We start from the raw sequence: 24,071 nt of genomic DNA on the forward strand, positions 1-24,071 counted from the left end.
TCAGGACAGAGGACAGTGCATTCCATCACAGCACTTAAATGGAATGTTAGCAAATATGCACTCTATTATACATGACAGAAAACCGAGCCCCAGTGCCCACTCAAGGGACCAGCTATTACCTTCAGAGGGGCCAGAGGGGAGATTTTTTTAATGATTTTTTTTAATTCTTTTTTTAAAATTTAGATAAGAAACAAGGTTGCTTCACAAGTCAGTTCCAGGTCCCTCTCCTTTTCCCTCCCCTCCTCCCGTGCCCTCCCCCATACCCCCCCGTTATCCCGTCATTCCCCCAGGGAGGGTGAGGCCCTCCATGGGGGTGTCCATAGTCTGTCATTTCATATAGGGCAGGGCCTAGACCCTTCCCCAAGAGTTCAGGGTGAGAGTGCACCTCACATTGTTCTATGGGAGTCCAAAGTCCGTGTGTATACTTGGTATGGGTACTGATCTGCTGCCCAAGGCTCAATAGATTACCTAGGCCTCCTCACTGACACCCAGATTCAGGGGGTCTTGATCAGTCCCATGCTGGATTCCCAGGCTGATGCCTGGGATTCAAGAGTTAACCTTTGTCTGGTCAGCTGTTTCTGGGGGTTAAACCAGCCCAGTCTTAATCCCTTTGATCATCAGTCCTCCCTCTCTGATACTGGCTTTCTTGAGTTCAGCTCAGTACTTAACCAGCCACTAAATGTAGTTTCTGTTTCCCAGACTCTCTGGCCATAGGATTGTAGGCTGGCACTCCCAGAGGGGAGATTTTTTACCAATGAAGTGTTCTCTACGTGGAGTATGATGATTATGTCACTAAATAAATTTTTTCTTGTTGTTTTGTTTTTCAAGATAGGGTTTTTCTGAGACAGGCTGACCTCGAACTCACAGAGATCTGCCTGTCTCTGCTTCCCAAGTGCTGGGAGTAAAGGCATGCACCACCACTGCCTGGCACTAAACGAATTTATTAATATTATCAAATGACACATTTATAAAGGTACATTTTATATTATGTAAATATGTTTTAACGAAACTGACGGGGAAGTCCTTCTGTGTATATATTTGTCTTATTGGTTGATTAATAAAGTAGTGCTGGCCAATAGGGAAGCATGATAGGTGAGACTAGGAGTCGAGGAGGATTCTGGGAAACAGACGCACAGTCAGTCATCAATTAGGATGTGAGAGAAGAGGTCAATATCCTTTCTCCAGTAAGAGAAGACCACGTGGAAATACTCAGATCAGCAGTTATGGGTTAATAATTAAGTCAGAGTTAGCCGATATAGTGTCTTGAGTGTTATTTGGGGACTGAGACAGCAGTGGGACCCGGGCAACTGGCAGGAAAGAGTACACATTACATGAAACTAATTCTTCTAAAAGGAAGGAGTCCTTAAGGGCTCTGAAGATGGCTGTCTGAGATGACTCAGGAGCTTGACCAACCTGTCCCCCTTCTGCCACACCCTCCCATGCCATCCTGCTGTATCCTATTCCATCTCCTCCTTTGCCTTCTGGCTGTTTAATATGTTCATCGTGTTTTGTAGAAGCCTGATCCTCAGGTTATTTCAGAAGGCAAAAGGTTTGGTCTAATGATTTATGCCGGTGTGGTATAAAGTGATCCTACAGCATGCTTGTGAAGGAGGAGGGTGGACATCCTTCCCTGGTTTTCTATGGCTCACAGGGCACAGGAGAGGCTTTCTGGGAATACAGCGTCCAAGGAGGGGACCATCAGGATGCACAGCTGCCTCTCGATGGGAAAGAAGTGCTCAGCAGGGGCTGTCTTGTGGAGCTAAATACAGGCTCTGGAAATCACACAAAGCCACACGGAGACCAGCAACAGAAGCCATAGGAATAAAATGACATGGAAGAAGATAGCGCCAGCTCCCCACAACTCATTTCCTCTGAGAAGGACGATTCGCCACTCTTCCTTGCAATGAACAAAGGTGCATAGACAGTGTTGGTTGGGGAAAGCATGGGACTACGAACTGTGACCAATGTAATAACATCGTATTTTGACAGAACATTCACAGAGTGATGAAAAGTTTAAAAACCGACATTGAATTACCAAAAGAATCACTGAACCAGACCATGGCTTAGAAAGATGGTTAAGATGCATGCCCTGAGTAGATTAGGTTTAGAGAAGTTTTGAGAATGTATTAAGTTTCATTTAAAAATTTTGCATTAATGGGGCTTGGAGAGACAGTTCAGCAGTTAAGAGCACTAGATGCTCTTCCCATAGGACCTGAGCTCTGTTCCCTGCACCCAAAGCAGGTATCTTACAGGTGCCAGAGGCTCCAGCTCTAAGGGATCTGATGTTTACTTCTGGGCTCTGTGGGCACCCCCACATGTGTGGCATATACTACACACACAAACATACCACACACATTAAAAATTGCATTGATATATCACAAACCAACTGCTTTATGCATTTACAGTATTTTGTAGTGTATTTTTACTGGTTGGTGTACTGTGTACATTTGTCTGTCAAGATATATTTTTCTATAACACAATATTTAATGTCTATACAATATTCCACCACAGAAAGATATATGTTCTACCTAACTAGTCGTTTATTGTTGAACATTAAGTCTCTTTTCCCCCATATTATAAATAAATTTGATTAAGAATCTTATGCACCTCTTTTCACACCATCCTGAGTGTTCCCATAAGATAAATTCACAGTTGGGAAATCACTGGGGTAGAGGGCATTTGTGTTTTAGGCTTTTTAACACCATTTACTAGGTGTGTGCCAATTTACACATCAGCTAGAAACCAGCAGTCTTTAAAGGATAATTTCCTATTTACTTATACATCTACTCTGACTCCATCACGAGTGAAAAAATGATCATTACAATTAGGATAAATTTAGAGCTATTCAAGTGGGCATTGCTAACAATATTGAAGCTTAATCTTAGTTGAATCGCAGAAATGACCATGCCCACAGAATGATGGAATTAAGAGTGAATTCAGCCTGTGTAGAGAGACCACATAGCAGGTAGCATTCACAGTGCTCTGCAGATAGTCATAATCCCTTGAAGTATTACCTTCCCCCCATTTTAAAGCAGAGGAAACTGAGTCACACAGTGCTAACCGCCTTGATAAATATAGTCATATCAATGTCCTTATTAATGGTATCATCACAACCTTGGTTATTTTAGAATTTCTTTCTTCGAATACGTATGTGTGTGAGGGTTCTTGCGTATGCAGGTGTAGGTGCATGTGGGTGCCTGTAAAAGCAAGGCTGACGTTGGGAATCAGCCTTTATTGCTCTTCTACTTGATTCATTGAGGCAAGGGGACTCAGTCAAACCCAGAGCTCACCAATCCGGCTGGTGAGAATGTGGCTAGTCTTGCCAGCCAGCTTGCTCCAGAGATACCTTATGTTTGCCTTACAAGGCTGGACTTACACGTTGGATGCTGCGCCCACTGCCGTTTATGTGTGTCCTGGGGATCCAAACTGTAGTCTTCTTGTTTGTACAGCAAGTGATGGAACTGCTAAATATTCTTCCCAGCCTGCTTTTATTATCTCCACATATCATATTCCACTTAATTTGCCTTAAGACTTGAGTTAGTTTGCTCTTGCACACATCAGTAGCCAACTCACAGAGGAACCCGTGCTTGGAATATGAAACAGTCCACTTGACCAGTGGGGAGGCCCATGTGGTGGACTCTGTTAATCACTCACTTCATCCTGAAAATGAGAACAAAGAACAGTTGTAAATCCCACATGCAACGATATGACACACTGTTCAAACTAGCTGTGGGGTTTGTCAAAAACAATTTGTTGCCAGGTGTGGTGGTGCATATCTTTAATCCTAGCACGTGGGAGGCAGAGACGGGTGGATCTCTGTAAGTCTGAGGCCAGCCTGGTCTACAAAGTGAGTTTGAGGCCAGCCAGGATTATATAGTGAGACCCTATCTCTGACAAAAAAAATTGTCGTAGATGATAATGTTCTGAAGTTTATGAATGGCAATTTTTATGTCACTTGGAGTGGCTGTAGGGTTGTCTTTGTGCTAAGGTCACATCTCTCCCACTTGTTCCAGCCTGCCTTCAGAGTAGGACAGAGGATTTGTAAGGGCTAGGGATGTCCAATATTTTGACAGTACAATATAGCATTGTCATGCACAGAGCTTGTGTTCAAGAACTCCATGTCCAAGTCCTCATAATGTTTTAAGTGAGCTTACAACTTTATGTTGGGCTGCATTAGAACAAAGCTTGCAGCAACCTGCAGCCCCTCTCGCTCCCCAGCAGGAGAGTGGGAGGCTGGTACATGTGCAAGCGTCTACAAGGAAAAACACAACTCCTAAATGAAGGAAGAAACTGGAAGGAAACCATATTAATCTGAACAGTCAAAAAAGGCCTGTTTGCCTCAACACAGATGTTTTCTTCATCTTCTTTCCCTAATTAGTGCCAGGGAGCTAAATTCAGACTCTACCCATAACAACAGCAATAAAAGATGAGCTGTGTGCCCATCCAGAGATGGAAAGCACCCTGGTGTTGCTCCAGCTTGTTGAAGGCTACTGAGATAGCCAGGAGAAGAATGGGCTACCCTAAAACCTCCATCATTAAAGAAATGTTTTCCCATTGATGAACAGCTTGCTAAAGCCAGATAAGCAGGCTGAAAAGCATAAAAACACGAGCACTCTTAATAATTCATTTACTTCCAGTGTCTGGAAAGCAACTGCCATCCTTTCCCTCAGCAAGTCGGGGATAGTCTGCTAATGCTTGCAGTGACTGGGTTGTCTCTTTCCTTTGTTAATATTGACATTCCAGGATGTGAATGTTCTTACTTGTTGATGTCACTGCTAATTAAGTCAATTAATCTCAGAGGATGCTTCATTCATTAACTGTCATAGTGACAAACTGTACACTAGTCCCATCCCAGAAAGACCATCTTCAAATTAATACCCATGTTCAGGACCAGCACCAACCTCAGGAAGAAGTCAATAAAATGCCATTTTAGTATATATTTCTGTGTATAGATGAAATCCCTGTTATCCCCTAGATGTCCTGATGTCATAGTAGCTCCTCCTGAAGAAGCCTTCTGTGTCTAAGAGAGATGGTTTAATCCATAAGAGGAACCAGGACATAGAGACCAGATTCTTCCTTCTCTTTAATTACAACTCACTGTGTGACTCTGGGCAAGGGACTCCAGGCCTCTGAGTGTTAGTTTGGCAACAGAGGTAATGTGCTCTTTCCTAACTCTAATAATGTGATTCACTTTGAATGTAGGGCTGTTAGCTTCAGTGTTGTGAGTTCCATAAAAAGACAGAGAGTTACAGCTAGAAGAGCTTTGGTTTCCTCTGGAGCCCACAGTCTCCAGGTTCCCTACCAAAAGCACGTGTACCCATTGTTTTTCTGTTGGTATAATAAAACACAATGACCAAGGCAGCTTATAGAAGAGTGTATTTGAGCCAGGCGTTGGTGGTACACGCCTTTAATCCCAGCACTCGGGAGGCAGAGGCAGGCGGATCACTGTGAGTTCAAGACCAGCCTGGTCTACCGAGCGAGTTCCAGGACAGCCTCCAAAGCCATAGGGAAACCCTGTCTCGAAAAAAAAAAAAAAAAAAGAAGAGTGTATTTGGCTCCAGAGGGAAGACAGTCCATCACATAGGGAAGGCAACAGGAGTGTTGGGGAGAGTAGGAAGCTGGGAGCTCATGCCCTTTACACACAAAGTAGAGATAACCTTTGTGTTTAAGTGACCCAACGATTTAAATTCTCAAAGCTGTTCTCAGGGATTTACTTCCTTCAGCAACCTATGTCTCCTCAACCTTCTCAAATAGCTCCACCAATTGGGACCCAGAAGTTCAAATGCCAAGACTATGAGTGTGTGTGTAGGGGTATTTCTCATTCAAACTAACACAACAAGGAAATATACCACTATTGTTGTCTTCTTCCTTCCTTCCTCCCTTCCTTCCTTCCTCCTTCTTCCTTCCTTCCTTCCTTCCTTCCTTCCTTCCTCCTTCTTCCTTCCTTCCTTCCTTCCTTCCTTCCTTCCTTCCTTCCTTCCTTCCTTCCTTCCTTCCTTCCCTTTTGTTTTTTTTGAGACAGGGTTTCTCTGTGTCACTCTGGCTGTCCCAGAACTTGTTCTGTAGACCACACTGGTCTTAAATTCACAGAGATCTGCCTGCCTCTTGTTGTTTTCATATCCTATCCTATTCATCACAGTATAAATATTTATTTTTTTGGCTATGGATACACTTTTAGTAAATACAACAAAGGGTGTTGTGTTATGAAGCCAAAGCCATCCTGAAATTCACAATGAGAAGAGGCTGACTTTGAACTCCTGCCTCTGCACACAAAGTATTAGGATTTTAATTTTTTGCCATTATGTCTGGCTCTAAAAATGCTTTCAGTAAAGTTACATCAAACCATTCAACCCTTACTTTTGAATTCTTTGTGTCTGGGTGGTCAGAAACCCTCTCTCTTTGAATGAGAAGGTGGCTCAATTTGTTTCTTTTTTGGTGCTATCTAGATTAAAATACAGTAGCTTCCTCAATACAGTTCCTCAAGCCAGGAACAGAAAAGGCATATGAGCCTACCTGCCCATCAATCACACTGACACATCCCCAGACACTGAAGGCAGTCCACCCACTTTTCTCTATCCCCAGCATGCCACTTAATCCAGCCCCCATCACCTCTCATTGAACAGAGATCATTGTATTAACTCCCTGGAAGACTCTCCAGGCCCCACACCCCAAGTATTCTCCCAACTTCAGAAGAAGCAGCTTTCCAAAGCATGGCTTGCTTACTTTGTTCCATTGTCTACATTCTAAAAGATTTCTAACTGCATCGAAGGTGTTCATTTCACCCTGGCTTACCCTATGTGAGTTGTCCAGCCTCCTCTCTCATGCATTCACCATTCCTCCAACACTATTTTCCCCTTAAGGCAACTTCACATTGCTCCATGGTGGGCCAGCTCTACCCTGACCTGCTAGCTCCTATACATGCTATAGCTCCCTGTTTGAATGCCATTGCCTCAGACTAGCCCCTCTTAGCTCCTTCTTCCGACTTTGCATTTGCATCACAAATTATAATGGCAAGTGTTTTTTTTTCTCTTATTTTATAACCTCTTTCCCTCACAAGGGTCTCTGAGGAGATGGTACACGCTGACTTAGCACCATATCCCTCTTCCACCAAAATGGCCAGTTCACTGTAAACACATCTTCATTGACTGAATAGAGAAGTGGGGGAGTTCCTCTCTTTCAATCACATCATTTCTACACTACCAAGCTATTTTCATGGACAGTGCTGCATGTGGTAACGCCTGCCACATTCTTTTTCTTTGAAGAGTTCTCCCTGTAAAGGGCTGGGTCTGGTCTGGGTGAGTCTTGCTAGAAAGCTGCCATCTTTTCTTCACACACAAACTTTTCGTCTTAGGCATGCAGAGTTTCCAACGGTAGACTTCTGTCTTATGGTTTTCATTGCTGGGAAGAGACATAGTTTTAGATGTAGAGTCCATTATCTTCATAGCGGGGTGCATGATGATAGATGTGGTGGTAGCTACATCTAGGTTTGCCGGCAGCAGGACTGACTGTCACAATGAGGGAAGCTTGAGCAAAAGTGACACACTTCCTCCAACAAGGCCACACCTTCTAATAGTGCCACTCCTTTTGGGGGGGCATTTTCTTTCAAACCACCACAGCATGTCTCAAGAAATTTACACCACCATCAGGATCTCACTCTAGACTTCTCTTGTGACCTCCATGGAGAGAATTCAAAGGAGATACACAGTTTAGGGTAGAAGATAGACAGTTTATTCCAGAGAAAAGAATAACTTTCAAGAGGTAAGAGTGTGCAATGGCCATAGAGACAACTTCCTTAACTTTAGGTAGGCTTAGTTCCAAGCCCTTGGGACAGCTTTCCTAAGGGACATTCTTCTGCCCAGGTGATTGACAGGCTCACTTGGATCAACTCTTATAGGAGTGGACATTGGCATGCATGCCCTTGTTCTTGTTCATTTAGACACGGTCTTGTGTATCCTGTTTGGCTTCAAAATGGAACTCGTTATACAACTGAGGATGACCTTAAGCTTCTGGTCTCCTCTTAAGAACTGGATCATAGGTGCCACCACGTCTGGTTTTTGTATCCTTTAACTGGTGGCCTTGTACTTTATTAGAAGATTTCCAGCTACACGGTAATCTTATAAGGTTAAGGTTTACATAGTTATCCACTAGCAACTTTCCCATTTCAGGGTGTCACACCAGGACTAGAGACATGACACAGCAATTCCAGTCCTTGCTTTTGACATTGTTGGTTCCGGTTCTGAGAAAGGAGCCCAGCCCAAATGTCCTTTAATCTTGCTAATATCTGATTGGCCACTTAGCAACAAGATGGCTGTCCTAGTGCCATTTCAGTTGCCACAGCAAAATATCTTGATAATGAGCAACTTATGAGAGAAAAGGCTCATTTCTGGGGACGTCATGGTGGCAGGAGTTTGAAGCAGCTAGTCGGAGTGCAGCTACAGGCTAGAGCAGAGAGAAATAAATAGATTCACATATGCTTGCTTGCATGACTCTAATACAGCCCAGGACCCAAACCCACAGAATAGTACCAAATATAGCAGGCTGGGTCTTAATGGGAAAAAAAATCCCTCCTGGGCATGCGCATAGGCTAGCCTGATCTAGACAATCCCTCACAGAGTCAGCAAGGATTCAATTCCTTTCTAGGTACTTGACTTTGGGCAAAGACTGTCGCCTGTTTCTCAAGCTCTAAAATGAGTTAATAATAGAATCTGATAGGTTTTCTTGAGGATTTAATGAGGTAATGAATGTAATTATAATGGGTAGTGCAATGCCTGACCTGCAACAGATGCTTGGCAATCAGTAGCACTTACTAATAATGTTTTACTCAATCAGGAAAGGCAAATCTGAATCACCAGGTGTGTGTGTGTGTGTGTGTGTGTGTGTGTGTGTGTGTGTGTGTGTGCGCGCGTGTGTCTGGAGAGGTATGTATTCTGTTTTCTGCCCACCTTCCATGTACACTCTATCCAATTCTCCACGATTGAACAGGTAATAAGCAAAGGGTGGTAGGTTTTAATTCCCAGCCCTATTAAAACCAGCTTTCTAAACCAGTAGTGTGAAATTGCTGGTACTCATTAAACTCTGACAGTATGAATTATGTTTAGAAATAATGTGCATACATATAGTGGGCATTTTGTTGGTTTTTGCTGTTTTGAGGCAGGGTCTCAGTTTCTAGCCCAGGCTGGTCTGAAGTAATAACGTTTTTAAATTGAGTCATTTTCCTCGAGGCCACCCACATATTGGCATTTAGTGACAGCTCAGTGAAGGCAGAGCAAAGGTGATATAAGCGTTTTACACACAGAGTGCCAGGACACCAAGAACTGCCCTTCCTGTTCAATGGGCTTGTGTAGGAAGCATGTCCCTGGTGCTCGGAGTAGGTGGTGGAGTGCGAGGAGGTGAACTGCGAGGTTTATTTCCCTCCGGCTGCCTGTCATCCAGTTCTCCGCTTTTCTCTGACTTTCAGGAGTGATGAGGTCATCCCAGCGAGGAAAATCAAACTCCTGTTTTCCAGATTCAATGAAGGCCAGCATTGTTCAGTCTGCATAAACAGAGGCCAGACCCGTGGAGTCAGGAAGACAAGAAGCCCGCCCTCTAGCGGTCACACTGGGCAGCGCTCGTCACTCCCAGGAGCAACGACAGGAAGGCGGGAGCGTGAGGGCTAAAATGGAAGTTAAAATTAGATCAATAGTCAGCTTGGCTGTCTCAATCAATGCTTCGCAGGGAGAGCATTACAACCATCTATTTATAAGCTAAACCCGGCATTATCTTCCTCTTTTAGGACGGAGAGATCCATTACTGCACGCAGCGGGGGAGAGGATGCTTCGCAGAGCTGGATCCTGCCACTTTACAGCTCGCTGGCTCGCTAGATCTCACCAGCCTGGGACGGGACGTTGCTGAGCAGCAGGAGGACCCGCCCAGACTGCGGTTCTCTTTTCGGCTCAGGACTGTGCCCTTGCCTGTGTCCTAACCAATAACTCCTGCCACACCCGTAGAGCGATTGACTGCATCCTAGTCTTCTGGCGGTACCAAAAAGTGGACCGGGAGAGGGAAGGGGGGGAAATACATTAAAAATAACAGAACTCAAGGGTCCTCCTGCTGACACAGGGCGGACATCAGCTGGATTCTAACCACAGGCTTGACTGCCCTTTGACAAAGGTTTCCAAACTTGCTTCCTCACTGTCTTGAATTATTCAGTCTTTGCTCAGGCAATTATAGTTGTCAATAGCTGTGGTTCCCCTCCTTTCCCTCCCCCTCCTCCTTCTCCTCCTCTTCCTCCTCCTCCTCCTTCCCCCTCCCCCTCCTCCCCCTTCTCCTTCTCCTCTTCCCCCTCCTCCTCCTCCTTCCCCCTCCTCTTCCTCCCCCTCCTCCTCCTCCCCCCTCCCCCTCCTCCCCCTCCTCCTCCTCCTTCTCCTCCTCTTCCTCCTTCTCCTTCTCCTCCTCCTCCTCCATCAAAATACAAATAGGAATCGATTTGTGTAGCAGGCTTGTGTAGCTCTTGAGGTCTGGCTGAGGTGAATCTGTGCTCCATTAGCTCAGGCTGGCCCTTGGGAAGGCACCTCTGAAATACGAAACAGATCTTCAGGCAGCTATTGTGTTAATGTGGTTAAATTGCAGTCTTTGAAATATGCTACAGAAAAAGAGATAAAATTTGATCTAGCACCCCCACAATGCAAGATAAAATCATAGATTTTAAAGAAAATTCTTGCCTTAGAGATGTGCATAGCATATCCTACAGATTTACTTATTTTTGTTTTTCTGTCTCTGATAATTTTCTTTCACAAGCATGTACTATTTTTATGATAGAAAAACTTTAAGAATTTTAATACTAGTGTAAGTGTACATTAGATATATTTTTAGAATCGATCTATTAGCTGCTGTATCATTTGACATAAAAGGGTTTTGAACTAAAGATAGGAACTGTTGCATTCTTTATTTAGAAATAGTCTCTCTTCCTCTTCCACTTCTTGTTGGCATCCCTCCAAAACGTTCTGCATCTGTCCCTTTCTCACCATCTACACCATTCCTCTCTTAGGGACCAGTCACCATTCATTATCTTTCACCTGTATGCCCAAAATATCTTGTCTGTAATTCCTCCTTTCATCTTTCCCCAATGAGGCTCCTTACTGGCCACTGTAGCAACCAGATTGCTCTTTTAAAATGCAAATCAGATAGTTCCTCTTCTTTAAAGCCTACCTTGGCTTCTCACAGAGCCTTGGTTAGATCAAGTTATTTCCCACAGCCAGAATGTAGCCTGGCTTCTTCTCTTGCCTGGGTTTGGAATGACCTGGAGGGTGAATGACCCCTAGACATGTGTGTTTCCAGAGGTTTAACTGAAGTACTGAGATGGATCATAAATACAGATGATATTAATCCATTGGTTGGGGTCTCTGACCGAATCAAAAGGGGGGGGCAGGAGGCTGGAGAAATGGCTCAGCAGTTACCAGGGCTTCCTGTTCTTGTAGAGGATCCAGGTCCTTCCCAAGCCCATGTTGGGTGACTCACAACTTCCTGTAATTCCAGCCCCAGGGGTATCTCAACCTTCTGTAACTCCAGCTCCAGGGACATCTGATGCCTCTGGCACTTAAATTTAATGCACACACACACCCACACAAGACACACTCATGCACATAAATAATTAAACATTTTAAAAACTGACAAATGATAGACATAAATAAAAGCCCAAAGTTGTGTGTTTTTGGAGGGAAAAAGGATTGAGTACCAGCCTTCTCTCTTTTCTTCCTGAGGACACAAAGTGAATTCTCACCTCACACTCTATATGTCACACTTTCCCAGCCATAGTGGATGATATCCTTCACATGGTGATAAATTGGGGTGAATATTTCCTTAAGTTGCCTTTGCATCTGGTCACAGACACAGGAAAGTAACATATACATGTGTCATCTGGCTCCCGCCTGCCCTGTACCTCTCCGAGAATGTTGCGGTCCTGTGTCTGAATAGCACATTCTCATTATTTCTTTGTGGGACACAAACTTACCAGCTCCTTCTTCCTCTAGTCCCAGCATCCCCACCTCCTTCTACTCTCTGCAAATGATGTTGAGTTTCAGACAATCTCAAGTGTGCCTCATATCATTCTGGTCTCAGATTGCATATCAGGGCCCTCCTGCCCACTAAGACTTGTTAACCATGTTGCCTCGTTTTATTTTTACAACACTTTATTTTACATTTATTTAGTGCGCGCGTGTGTGTGTGTGTGTGTGTGTGTGTGTGTGTGTGTGTGTGTGTGTGTGTATTAGGTTCAAGGAGAACTTGTGGGAGTTTCTTTTTTCCTTCTACTCTATGGATTCTAGGGATTAAATTCAGGTCTCCATGGACAGTCACCTTTATAGGATGGGCCATGTTGTCAGTTCGGCTCTAGTTTATTTCAACACAGCAATGATCTACCAGTGGAATTCTAGTTTGCTTTCACATGCTAGAGTATAAGCCCCATGCATTCCCTGTTCACTGCCCTTTCTTTGGGTTCTAGGATAATGCCTGGCTCATAGTTGGTGTTCAACAGGTGTCTGTTAAATGAGTTATTGAATATGATTTCCTGGTAACTGGCTTATAAAAGCTGCTTGTAATATTCTGAGTATTCTGCTTGGAATTTTAAATTTATTTTTGTGCCCATATGCTTCCTCCTCTCAAGTGTGAACTCCACAAGGCGGGATCATATTTAGTTCATTTCATTTTCTACAGCCTTATGGAGTCTGACACATTACAGGTGTTTAATATATTTGTTGGATTAAAAATTGCAGTAAGTGAATGGATAATAAGTTGACTCAATGTGACCTTGTCCCAGGTCTGACCTTTCACCAGGGAAAATGAAATGAATATCGATGCCTAAAGGGATAGATCGTTACTTTGATCTCTCTCTCTCTCTCTCTCTCCTCTCTCTCTCTCTCTCCTCTCCCCCTTCTAATCCCTGCCCCCCCTCACACACACTTGAACACTTGTTCGTAGTATTTTCAAAGGATATTATCATATTTGTTATTTCATTTGATCTTCATACAAGCTGGTATGTAGGAACAGAAGCTAGAGGCATTAATTGACCTGCTCAAGCTTACACAGCTAAAATGAAGCAGCAGGGCCTATAGCTTGCTAATCTCAAATACTTTCACACCAGCATTTGCCAATATCGTCCCTCCTCAACCACATTTCTGGTTCAAATATTCCAATGGGGTCTAACAAGTGCTGGGCTCCCAATAAATGTCTTTTCTTCCCTCTTAGTCACACAACTGCTCTACCAACTCCCCACTCCCATGAAGAAAGCTTCTGTATTGGCGTCATTCTTTTCCCTGCTAGACTAATCTTTCAGATCCTCCTTATGGTATGATTTTTAGTGTATCATATTAATTAGATATTTTCACAGATCTGAGCCATATTCAGTGGATTTTTGTTCGCTGACAACTGATTGCTCTTTTAATCTTTACTCTGAACATACACCAATGGTTATGTTATGTTCAACATCTGCTGGTGAAAACCCACTAACTCATAGCTCAGAATGTCAACCAGCGCAGTGCCATTGAGGAGACGGCATGCATGGTGCCAGATTGGGTCAGTTTTAACAAAGCTACAATCACAGAACAACGGGAGAGGACAAGTGATGAACAAAATTAGTTTTGCTATAGACCAAACAAATTAGACGCCTATTTGAATCATTCATTCGCTTGTGCATTTACCCATTACATGCATTTTACATTCCAAGCATTGTACTAAGTTTAGGAATACAGAGGCAAGCAAAAATAGACTGAATATCTACTGATTTGGCTCTAGTAGAAAACATCGACTTGAAACAAAGGATCACCCAGCAGGCTTCCATGTGATGAGAGGGTGAAATAAGAGATTGGTATAGTTCAGAAACTTCCAAGGTGACTTTCTTGAGGAAGTGATGACTAAGTTACAGTATATATTGTATTCCAACACGGGTCAATACTCTATGATCAGTAAAAATGGAGAAAGGAAAGAGAATGATGGAATAAATAAATATTCATAATGAACAACTTTCAAATAAAGTTTTGAGTGTTTAATACATGTTTTGGTAGTTGTCTAGATGATGAGCCTTATAACAGTGGTCAAAAGTTTAAAAATCACCACTTTATGAACTTAGATTGGGGTGGGAGAAGGTATATAAAAATGTACACAAAATTAAAATAGCAAAGAATGTTCAATTGTTATTTTTGTTATGGAGGAAAATAAGATGAGGAAGTGAGACGAGAAATGAGCTTTGGTGGGCTAGTGAGACCCTAGAGGGGAGTGAATGTCCCCGTGAATAACACAGCAGGCCCCAAGTGGTACAGGAGCAAGGGCTGGGAGTGGGTGGTTAAAGAGGAAAGAGCTCTCGGGAAGGTGACTTCTACAAGGGCAATGACTCTGTGACTGCCATGCCCTACCTGGCAGTGTACTTGAGGAAGTGAGTAACCTGTGTGTCTAGTACGAGTACGCAAGAAAGTCACAACCAGGCTATGAGACCAAGGACCTGATGAATCTGGGCCATACTACAGATGATACTAAAGAAAACTTGGATTTTCCTTTAGGAAGAATGGGAAATCATCAGAGGCCTCAGAATGAATGGCTGGCATCATCTCACTGGAAATGTGTGGGAGAGTACTCACTCTATTCCAGGAATTAGCCTAAGTGTTTCCACCGGTGGCTTCCTAGCACAATTCTAGCATTTTAAAGAGGAGAAAAGGAAGGCACAGGGAATTTAAAGAGCTTACTCAAGGTTGCAGATTCACAACGGACAGAGTTGAAATTGAAAACTAATGTCACTCTACCACCTAAGTTGCTGCTACAATGGGAGAGTGGCTCCTGGGGGAGCCTGGGTGATCCTGGCGAGTGTTAATAATAACCATCATTTATTGTGGGCTCACCAGCCATTGCCATATGTTTTTCTTTCAGTCTGTTTTGTTCTCACACTATCAGAGAAGTAGAAGGTACTTCTTCACCAAAGCACGTACCTTATCGCTTTCTAGATAATGATGCCATCTCAAAATAGATGCCTCATAAATAACCTCGAAATGATTAAAAATGGATCATGTTACATTTGTTCTCTTCCTTCTCTTCTTCCTCCTCCTCCCTCTCCACAACGCCCCTCTCTTTCTCAATAATGTCTTACGTAGCCCAGGCTGACCTCAACCTCACTGTTTGCCTCAGGATATCTCTGAAGCCTGATCCTCCTGCGTCTTCCTCCCATGGGCTCCAGCAGAAAGATTGTGAATTAGAGACCAGCTTGGGTTACATAGTGACATCCTGTCTCAAAACACGGTGAAACTTGTTCTTGTCTTTTCTCTGAGTTAAACATTTCACAAACCACTAGGCTCTTTCGGTGAGTTCTTGATGTTAGACTTTGTGTGTTTCAAGCACAGTATGATTTTTACACACTTGCATTCTTGGTTGAAATTCTTAATCTTTGAGCCCCTTAGTTCCCCCTTTTTTTCTTTAAAATGATAATCATAATTATTTTAAAGTGTTTTTCTCTTAGTTCATGTATTTGGGGTATAAGCGTGCCTATTTATACTGAGGTATGTGTGTGGGTGTGTGTGTGATTGTGTGTGTGTGTTTTGTTGTGTGTACATGCATGTGATTGATTGTGTATGATGTGCATAGAGACTGAGGATGAGGTCAGTTATCGTCCTCTATCATTCTCCACCTTAGTTTTGGAGACAGGGTCTCTCACTGAACCACATCTTCACCATTTTGAGTGGACTGGCTCACCAGTGAGCTCCTGAGTTCCAGTCCACAACACTGAGGTTAGAGGAATGCAGCCATGTCGGACAGCCCCATGACCGTTGGGATTTGAATGCATGTTTTCTCACTTTAACAGCAAGTACATATGCCCACTGAGACACTTCCTTAGCCTCTATTGTTTGATTTTTGTTTATCACTTTAAAAACTCAGTTTTAATGAGTATGAGTGTTTTACCTGCATATATGTCTGTGAACCAAGTGTGTGCCTGGTGCTCACCAGAAGGGGGCAAAAGATCCCTTGGAACTGGAGTCACAGATGTTTGTGAGCCTCCGTATGGGTGCTGGGAATTGAGTTGGGGTCCTCCTGGAAAGCCAGCAAGTGCTGTATTGTCTGATTTAAACTCTTGATTATGGACTACACCTTCAGTTCTCATTTCATGCCAATGGAGCCAATGGATCTGAGTTGGGTTGCCAGAATTGGGTATGAAAACCAAGGCAAATGGCCTAACCAACAGGACAACCCCAGAACATTCACATGAAATCTCATTAGCAAGACTTTTCCTTCCCACTAGAGTCCAGACAGGCAGAGGTTATGCTCTGTCTGAGATTGGTTTAAAGTTTGGGGCAAGACTGCCTATAGCCCTTGAGCTAATTCTAGTTTTGCTGAGGTCACATTGGGGCCTTTAATGAGAAATCTAGTAGGACCATATCTCTTTGACTCTCAAAGTTACACTCTTTGGGTGTTTCAAGTTTCTGTACCATGAAGGTCTACTTCACAATGGCTCATAGTCTGGTATATGGCTCAAGGAGAAATGTTTTACATTTGTATTTCCAACTCATATTTCTGATGGGAATTCATTTTTAAGCACTACAGACTATGGGAGATTTAATTTTGTCTTTCTGGTTCAGCCTAGCTAAGCCTTCTTCCACACCAAACACAGGGAGAGAGCAGCGTATTTTCTAGTTCATCATGTCACTCCTTTGCCCTGACCACAACTTTTTCTGGCCTCTCATCCATTCATTTAAGTCCTTCTGCTTGGCCTGAATCTAGTCTTTGGTCTCTACCCCAAATAAGCAACTGCACCCTGCAAAGCAACTAGTTGATGCTTCCAGCCTTCTGATTTGAGTTTAGGTCTTTTGTCATGATGTTTTCAACTTGCTACTTTTTCCTTCTCTTTTGCTGTAACGTATATGTTAGCAGGCTATGTCCACCTACACTTTAGCTAGGATTGAAAGTCCCTGTTGGCTGTATTATAAGGATCAGACATTTTTTACAGCTCAAACAAATTTTGGCATTCCCCAAAAGCACATATACTTTCTTGGGCAAGCAGGCAAATAGAGCTTTGAAAGAATGAAATATTCAAGGCTCAAAACTAATAAGCCTAGAAACTGAGATCAATTGTGAGGTCCCACTTTTCAAGAGGACAAAATGAAGAGTAAGGAACAGAAAGATAGAGAATGTAGTATGGCAGGAACTCTCCCATGCAGGAGGTAGGGAGAAATTCTGGAGTCCTGGCTGTGGCAGTCCAGGGGGCCTGCCTTTGGAGATTCCTCTGGAAAAAGTAGATTGAGTTCTGAGTCAGCATCAAACATCTGCCTGCCCCCACCTTGTTTGAAAACAGGATTTAGAAGACATTGGCATTAACAAGACCTAGTGTGGAGACAGTTACAGGTTAGGTATACAGGGTGGTGGTGTGGAAGGTAGGAAGGCTATAGAAGTAGAAGACTATGACCCTGGGCAGGGGAATATTTATAGCTGATGGGGTTTCAGTACTAGGAGAATTGTAGGCTTATGAATTACAGAGTAACTGAAACAAGAGCTGGGCCCTTGTTCTTTGAAAACAGAAAAGTGAATGCTTTTATTCCCTTTTATTCCTTTTTATATGGAGTTTGTCAATGTCTAGTCTTCCTGCCCATGATTATGAAACTAGTCCAGAAGGCAAAAGTACAAGATTCCAGATGAACAGAGAGACCCATTCCTTTCTGTGAATCCTCTGGACCTTCCCACCCTGTTACTGGGGACAACCTTCGCCTCTCAGGAGAGGTAGGAAAACAAATCAGATTTGTAGGAAATGAAAATCAAAAGAAGATTCAATACACAAAAAGTATTTTTATGTCTAATCTTTTATGTGACAGATTTCTTTAAGATTTGTGATATTCTATGCTTTTCTGTTCTTGATTGAAATTTGATGTCTCTGCTCAAGCCAAGAGGAGGGGTTGCTAAGCAATTAAACATCATAAACAAGTGAGAGCAGTGATTAGAACCAATGGGAAGCAGTCTGTCCTTATATTCTCAGGAGAACAAACCATATTTAAGGGTATTATTACATTATTGTCTACATACAAAAGTACTGCTATTTGTAAATGAATTCCCCCTCTCTCTTTACATAATTCTTTATTGATGCTTTGGAAATTTCACATCATACACCCAAATCCTGCTCACCTCTCAGTCCCTCCAAATGTGCCCCATATCCCTGCAGTATGCCCCCCAAAGTTGATTAAAAACAAAGCAAAAAAAAAAAAAACCGACCTCACTCCTTCATCTTTCCAACACTTCTTCATTTATCCTAGTGGCATCTGGATCTTCAGTGTGTCACTCAGTAGACTTCTTTTGCCCAATCATCACCACCCACAAAATGCTCACTGCAATGGGTCTCTGGTACACTATCATCACTAAACTCTCACTGAAACCCCTTGGATATCCTGCCCAAAGTTATGGAGATCCCACTGTTATTATTCCGCAGGACAAGTCCGTTTGCACACTCCAGCAGGTCATAGATTGGGCAGATGTCGGGGTAGGCCAATGCAAGGGCCAGATTGTGGGTCTGGGTAGTAGCTGAACTGGTTGGTCTGGGCCACTGGGACTCCCCCCTCAGGTGAGAGCAGAGTCAGCTCTCCTAGGCCCACACCATGGGGCCAGTTCTCCCCCAAGTTTCTGGTGATAGATGGAACCATCTATCCTGAGTATGGAGATGAGCTCTTCCATGGGGGTTGAGGCCAGCTATACCGTAGCCAGTGGGGGGCAGAGCTGGCTCAAAACAGCCCTCTGATTTCAACATGCATGGTTCCTATGACCCCCCCCCCCCCCGTGAAAACAGGTGTCATGGACATCATCTCAGACCCTGGTTGTTAGGTCATGGACCCAGACATAGCCCACAACAATAGTCCAGGCCCAGATAACACCATGGCCCCATGTGACTGTGCAGGACACTCAGACTGGCATGGCCCTCAGACACCAATATAGCCACAGATTTTGGCCCAGACCCCAGGTATCCGTGTGGCCTTTGGTGGTACCATGGCCCATGGACAATAACACAGACCCTGTCTGTCATAGGACCATGGACCCAGATACGGTTCTCATTAGCAACCTAGGCCTGGATGTCACCTTGACCCCAGGTGGCAGTGTAGGCCACTCAGATCTGCATTTCTCTCCCCTCCCCCATGGCAATGAGGCCCTCAGACACTAACATGGCCCCAGATGGCAGCCTAGAACCCTGGTATCCATTGCCTCAAATGGTATCAGGATCCAGAAACATCAGCACAAACCCTGACTGCAGTAGGGACACAGATCCAGACCTGGCCCTCAGCAGCAGCCCTGATCCAGATGACACCATGGTCCCAGGTGGCAGCAGGGCCACTCATGGCATGGCCCTGGCAGGGACATGGCCACCGGACACCAACATGGCCTCAGGATGCTGCCTAGACCCTAGGCATCTGTGTGGCCTTTGGCGGGAATTGTCTCTTTTTGAGAGAGGATGTCTACTGGCCATCCTTTCAGCAATTCCAGTGACTAAAATGTCCCCATTTCCTTAAAATTATCCACTATTGATGATATCTCAGACAGTGCTACGATCCAGGCACACACCTAAGAGCAAGGGACACGTCACATAAGCTATTGCGTTTGATCTTTGTAATAGTGTTAAGAGGTAACAGTATATGGTATTTGTCTTTTTTTAGCAAGCCAGGAAATGGACACTTACCAAGTTTGAATAACTTGTCAAGGATGATGCAAGGGTAGAGTCCTGTTAGATCCATGTATCAATTCATTCAAGCATTCTAGAATGTTCCTTCAGTTGCTTCAAAGTGTCACAAATGTTTCTGTTTTTGTGATGGTCAACCCAGTGGGTTGGTTTGTAACCAAGACTTCTCTTTCTTTTTTCTTAGTCAAGACACCATGGTGACCAGTCTCTTATTTCAGTCATCGGTGGTTAAACTTCATTTCATGAAGTTTGAAAAACTGCAGTTTGGGGAGCAAGACTGATCTGGTATATTGTCAATAGCAGCCCCTTTGTTGGTTTCCAGTACACCACCTTTGTAATTGCATAGCCAGAGACAATTATCTTTGGTAGTTTTCATTGTAAAATTGGAGTAATATTAGCAAACCTTGCAATGTTGTTTGGGAATGAGAGATACTGTATGAAAAGTGTATCATGTAATGCAGACACCTGGCAGTATTTGTCACATATGAATTCCCTTCTGTTTCCTTTCCTATCTTCAATGCATGGGATGCCGTATCTGCCTTCAAAGTAGGCAATGTGTCTAAGGGAATTCTGAGTGCCTTGGTTTGACCTGCACATTCCATGTAACTTTGGATGACCAACATTAGCACACTAACAGTTTTCCTATTTGATATAACGATGTTCTGATTTTCATGTTATCTCCCATCCCTAACAAAGAAAACACACCGAAGAAATTAAGAGTTCCAGTTCTGTCCATTCATTTGGAGTCATCTGGAATTAAAAGTGCTGTTCTGGAATGGGTCACTTTTCTGTGGGGATGAATTTGTCTTCTTTGGCAAACTCAAGCCACTGGCCTCCAGGTGGAGCTGCATGAGAGAAAGAGAGAAGGGAGAGTGAGGGGAAAAAAATAGGTTGCTGCCCCCAGAGAAGCAGCCAGGGAAAGATACAATGAAAAAAAAATGGTCCATGATCCTAGGGGATTTGCCCGGAAGAGAAGTGCCGTGTGAACTCATTCAGCCAGTTTAATTCCACAGGAATCTGAAGAGACTACAAATGTGTTCTGCCAGCCCAGGGTAGGATGCAAAAGAAATGAGACACGGTCCCCAAGGATCTGACAGTCTGGGAGTTGCTGCTCACTGACACGGGGAAGAGCCGCAGAAGACTATGTCACTCAGAGATGGAGCTGAGATGCAGGCAGAGACATGGTTTCTAAAGTCAGAGTGAGGCTATTACTTCATGTGTGCTCCCATATCCCAGGCACTGAACTAGAGGAGTTCAAGAAATGATCTCATTCCATTTAAGCCTAAAAACAAACCTTTGACATGAGCCTATTTTGATGGTAAGGAAATTGAAGCATGAAGATGAAATACTCTGCCAGTGATCCAACAGCAAGGGAGCATCCTGATTTCAGGCTGCAAGTGACTGAATGCAACTCTAATTTTCTGAAGATGCACAGCCTCTTGCTAGCTGCATGACTCAGCCCTTCTAAGTGCACCTCAGCCTCCCTACGTGACAAATGGACATTATGTATGGGGGCAAACTACATTGTTTGGGTTGACTCTTTACTTCACCTTCTATCAAGCCATCCGACCCTCACTTTTGACCCCTGTCGACTGGGCACTTCTGGTATCTAATCACATGACTCTATACTGAAATGGAGGATGCTCAGAGCAGGGTGGGCAGGTGACCCAAGGGAGGGAGGAGTGGTAGCAGAGAGGAAGAGATCCACTGAAGTGTCAGCTTTGTTTATCCCAGTGAACCAGTATTATAACCTTACAGTAACCCCTCACCCTATTCTGCCATGTTTTCTTGGGCTAAATTGAGTTTCTGTTACCTGTGACCAACAAATCCCCAAATACAACAAATGTGTTCCCCATTTTGAGGAATCGGGGAGATAAGGTAAATTACAAAGGGCAAGGTTGATGAGACCATAGCTGTTTTATCTCAGTGAGTAAAATAGCAATTTGGTTTTTATAATTGGGTTCCAAGGTTTTCAGTTCATGGAATGTTTCATTATATCCAAAGGAAGGCATGCATAAATTTTCCTTCGCCGTGTCCTGCCAGGAATAATCAACATGGTTGATGGTCATGTCAAAATCAAGTCTTAAAGCCAACAGGTTCTCTGCATTTGGGGCAAGTCAAGTGGCTCCAAGTCTGGTCATCTGGTAACCACTTTAAATTGGGTTTTCACTGGAGCCAGACAGTACCTTTCAAAATCTTCTCTAGGGACTCAGATAGTCTGGCTGAGTGACAGACACTCTGGCTGAGTGACGGCTGGCTGACCATGCTGCTATCTCTTCCCCTGTGATAATGGCTCTGAGTGAGTTTTGACTGAGGATACTTCCTATTTGATTTGGTTCACTTGCATTGCTGCTCTGTGTCACTCAAGATCACCAAAGCAACCGCACAAGCATACAAACATGGTGGGAGGGAATTTGTGCTTCTCTTGAATGGAAATGCAATTGGACTTGACACAAGGTTATTTAGTGTCACAGATGCTCTTTAAAATGCTCTTTGGAAGTTACATTTATTTGTGTGTTTGGGAGTTGGGGCTGTAGCACTGTATGTGTGTAGAGGTCAGACAACAACTTGCTCATTTGGGTCCTGGGGAATTGAACTCAGGTCTTCATGCTTGGCAGTACGTGCTTTTACCCCCCACTGCGCCATCTCCCTGGCCCTTATTGTGGGTACGTTGTCTCTGGGTTGATGATTGCGTCCTGAGTTTATGGAGAAGGCTTGGAACAACACACTTTCTGCTGGTGTTTTATCTGTCATCTAATAGGATGTATATTGTTTTATTTATCATGAACCTCGGGGTGCCAACTCTCTCTTTGTCTCTTAATCATCTCAGCATCGCTAGGATGAAGATGGAGGCATTTTAACCTGGCTGTGTTACTGGACCCGGTTCACATTTTCCTGGGGACTGCATTGCATCTTGCGTTCTCCGCTGCACTCAGCAGTGGCAGCACAATTACTTCTGTAAGTGAGGGTTTCCTTGCCTGTGCTCTATTACTTAATGTAGATCATGTAAACTACCCATCAGAGGGGATCCTGACTGACGATGCAGAAGGAAAGTGAGTCTCCTCCTTCTTTCCTCTGCTCTTACTTCCTGTCACTTCACCTTTTAGGACCAATTATGATTATTTTTTGAAGTGTCTTTGGGGGGCATTCTTAGGGATCTGTTCTCTAACACATTGTACACCAATGCGTACCTCTGTAGGGAGAATTTCAGAAGGTCTGGGGGCATGGATCAAATGCCATAGAGACACGACGGTGGCCTTTAAGCCAAGTGATTTCTCGGATGAAAATGCTGACTCTGGCTTTGCGTTTTGTGCCCTGCAATTACCGGAGGCATCAGAAAACCTTCTAACATCGTCTCATACTGCAGATTCTACTAGAGATATCAGATAAAAGTCTTTTAGAAGAGCTTTCTGCATTGTATGTGGGGTTGGGAACACCTTTTTGCTTGCCTGTTCTGTGAGCTAGAATCTTGGTGGCAAAGATCAGGTTGTGGGACTCGGTGGTTAAGATGACCTATGTTTAATTCCCAGCACCCAGTGTTGCAAAAGACTTGCATTCAATTCCCAGCACCTGTAGGGCAGTTCACAACCATCTGTAACTCCAGTTCCAGGGGACCTGACATCATTTAGTGGCTTCTGCAGGCACCAGGAACACACTCGATGTAGAGACACACATGCATAAAAACATTGATATGATAAAATGTATTAGAGAAATAATCAGCTTTACCTGGTCAGTTACAGACATATGACTTGGATGGGTTAATCTAGTACTTGATAAATAAGTGTCTACCACAATAGTGAATGAAGTTACTTCAAATAGAAAACAACGACAGGCATTTGCTCTACCTCCTATTACCCTTTGAGGTCACACAAAAAAAAAAAAAACACCGTCAGATTTATTAAGCTTTCACTATATACAAATAATATTTCCAGCTTCATCTAATACTGTTATGGTTTGGATGTGAAAAGATGTTTTATACATTCACATGTGCAAACACAGCCTGGCTGGTGGCCCTGTTGTAGAGGTTGTAGAGTCCTTAGACCATGGACTAGCTGGAAGAACGAGGTTGCTGGGGACAGGGCTATGAAGGGGATATGTGCTGGTCCCAGTTGGGCCTCTGCTTTCTGATTCTCTACGATGCTAACAAGCCATACCACCAGGTGCTTTACGACAGAACTGCAGAAGGAGAAGGAAGTTACAGCCACCCTTCTTGTTACAGTGGGTGGTAACCTCTGAACTATGATTCAAAATAAAGCCTTTACTTTATGTCTGTTGGGTATTTAGGCACAGCAGTGAGAACACACTGATACAGACACAGACCTAGCTACCTCAACTGACAGAAGATGTGCCTGTAAGTTTTTGACAGATTTTACATATAAGGAAACTGAGGCTCTCAGGGAGATTAGGGAAT

At 43.7% G+C, this 24,071-nt stretch overlaps 2 long non-coding RNA genes across 2 annotated transcripts in view; one reads left to right on the forward strand and one right to left on the reverse strand.

Annotated features, from left to right (window-relative positions):
• Window positions 1-659: 659 nt before the first annotated feature.
• LOC121141935 overlaps window positions 660-24,071 on the reverse strand; it is a 45,918-nt gene continuing 22,506 nt past the window's right edge. Inside the window, exons 2-3 of the long non-coding RNA XR_005878911.1 lie at window positions 19,661-20,505; window positions 660-3,660 (exon numbers count right to left, since the gene is read on the reverse strand). This is a non-coding gene — a long non-coding RNA (uncharacterized LOC121141935). The remainder of the gene's footprint in view (window positions 3,661-19,660; window positions 20,506-24,071) is intronic.
• LOC110341765 lies at window positions 9,779-19,938 on the forward strand. The gene is made up of 3 exons (XR_002383756.2): window positions 9,779-10,016; window positions 17,570-17,724; window positions 19,845-19,938. It is a non-coding gene; the product is annotated as an uncharacterized LOC110341765 (long non-coding RNA).

The sequence above is a fragment of the Mesocricetus auratus genome, unplaced genomic scaffold, assembly GCF_017639785.1.
Source record: "Mesocricetus auratus isolate SY011 unplaced genomic scaffold, BCM_Maur_2.0 Super-Scaffold_100008, whole genome shotgun sequence".
In the NCBI taxonomy this organism is placed as follows: domain Eukaryota; kingdom Metazoa; phylum Chordata; class Mammalia; order Rodentia; family Cricetidae; genus Mesocricetus; species Mesocricetus auratus.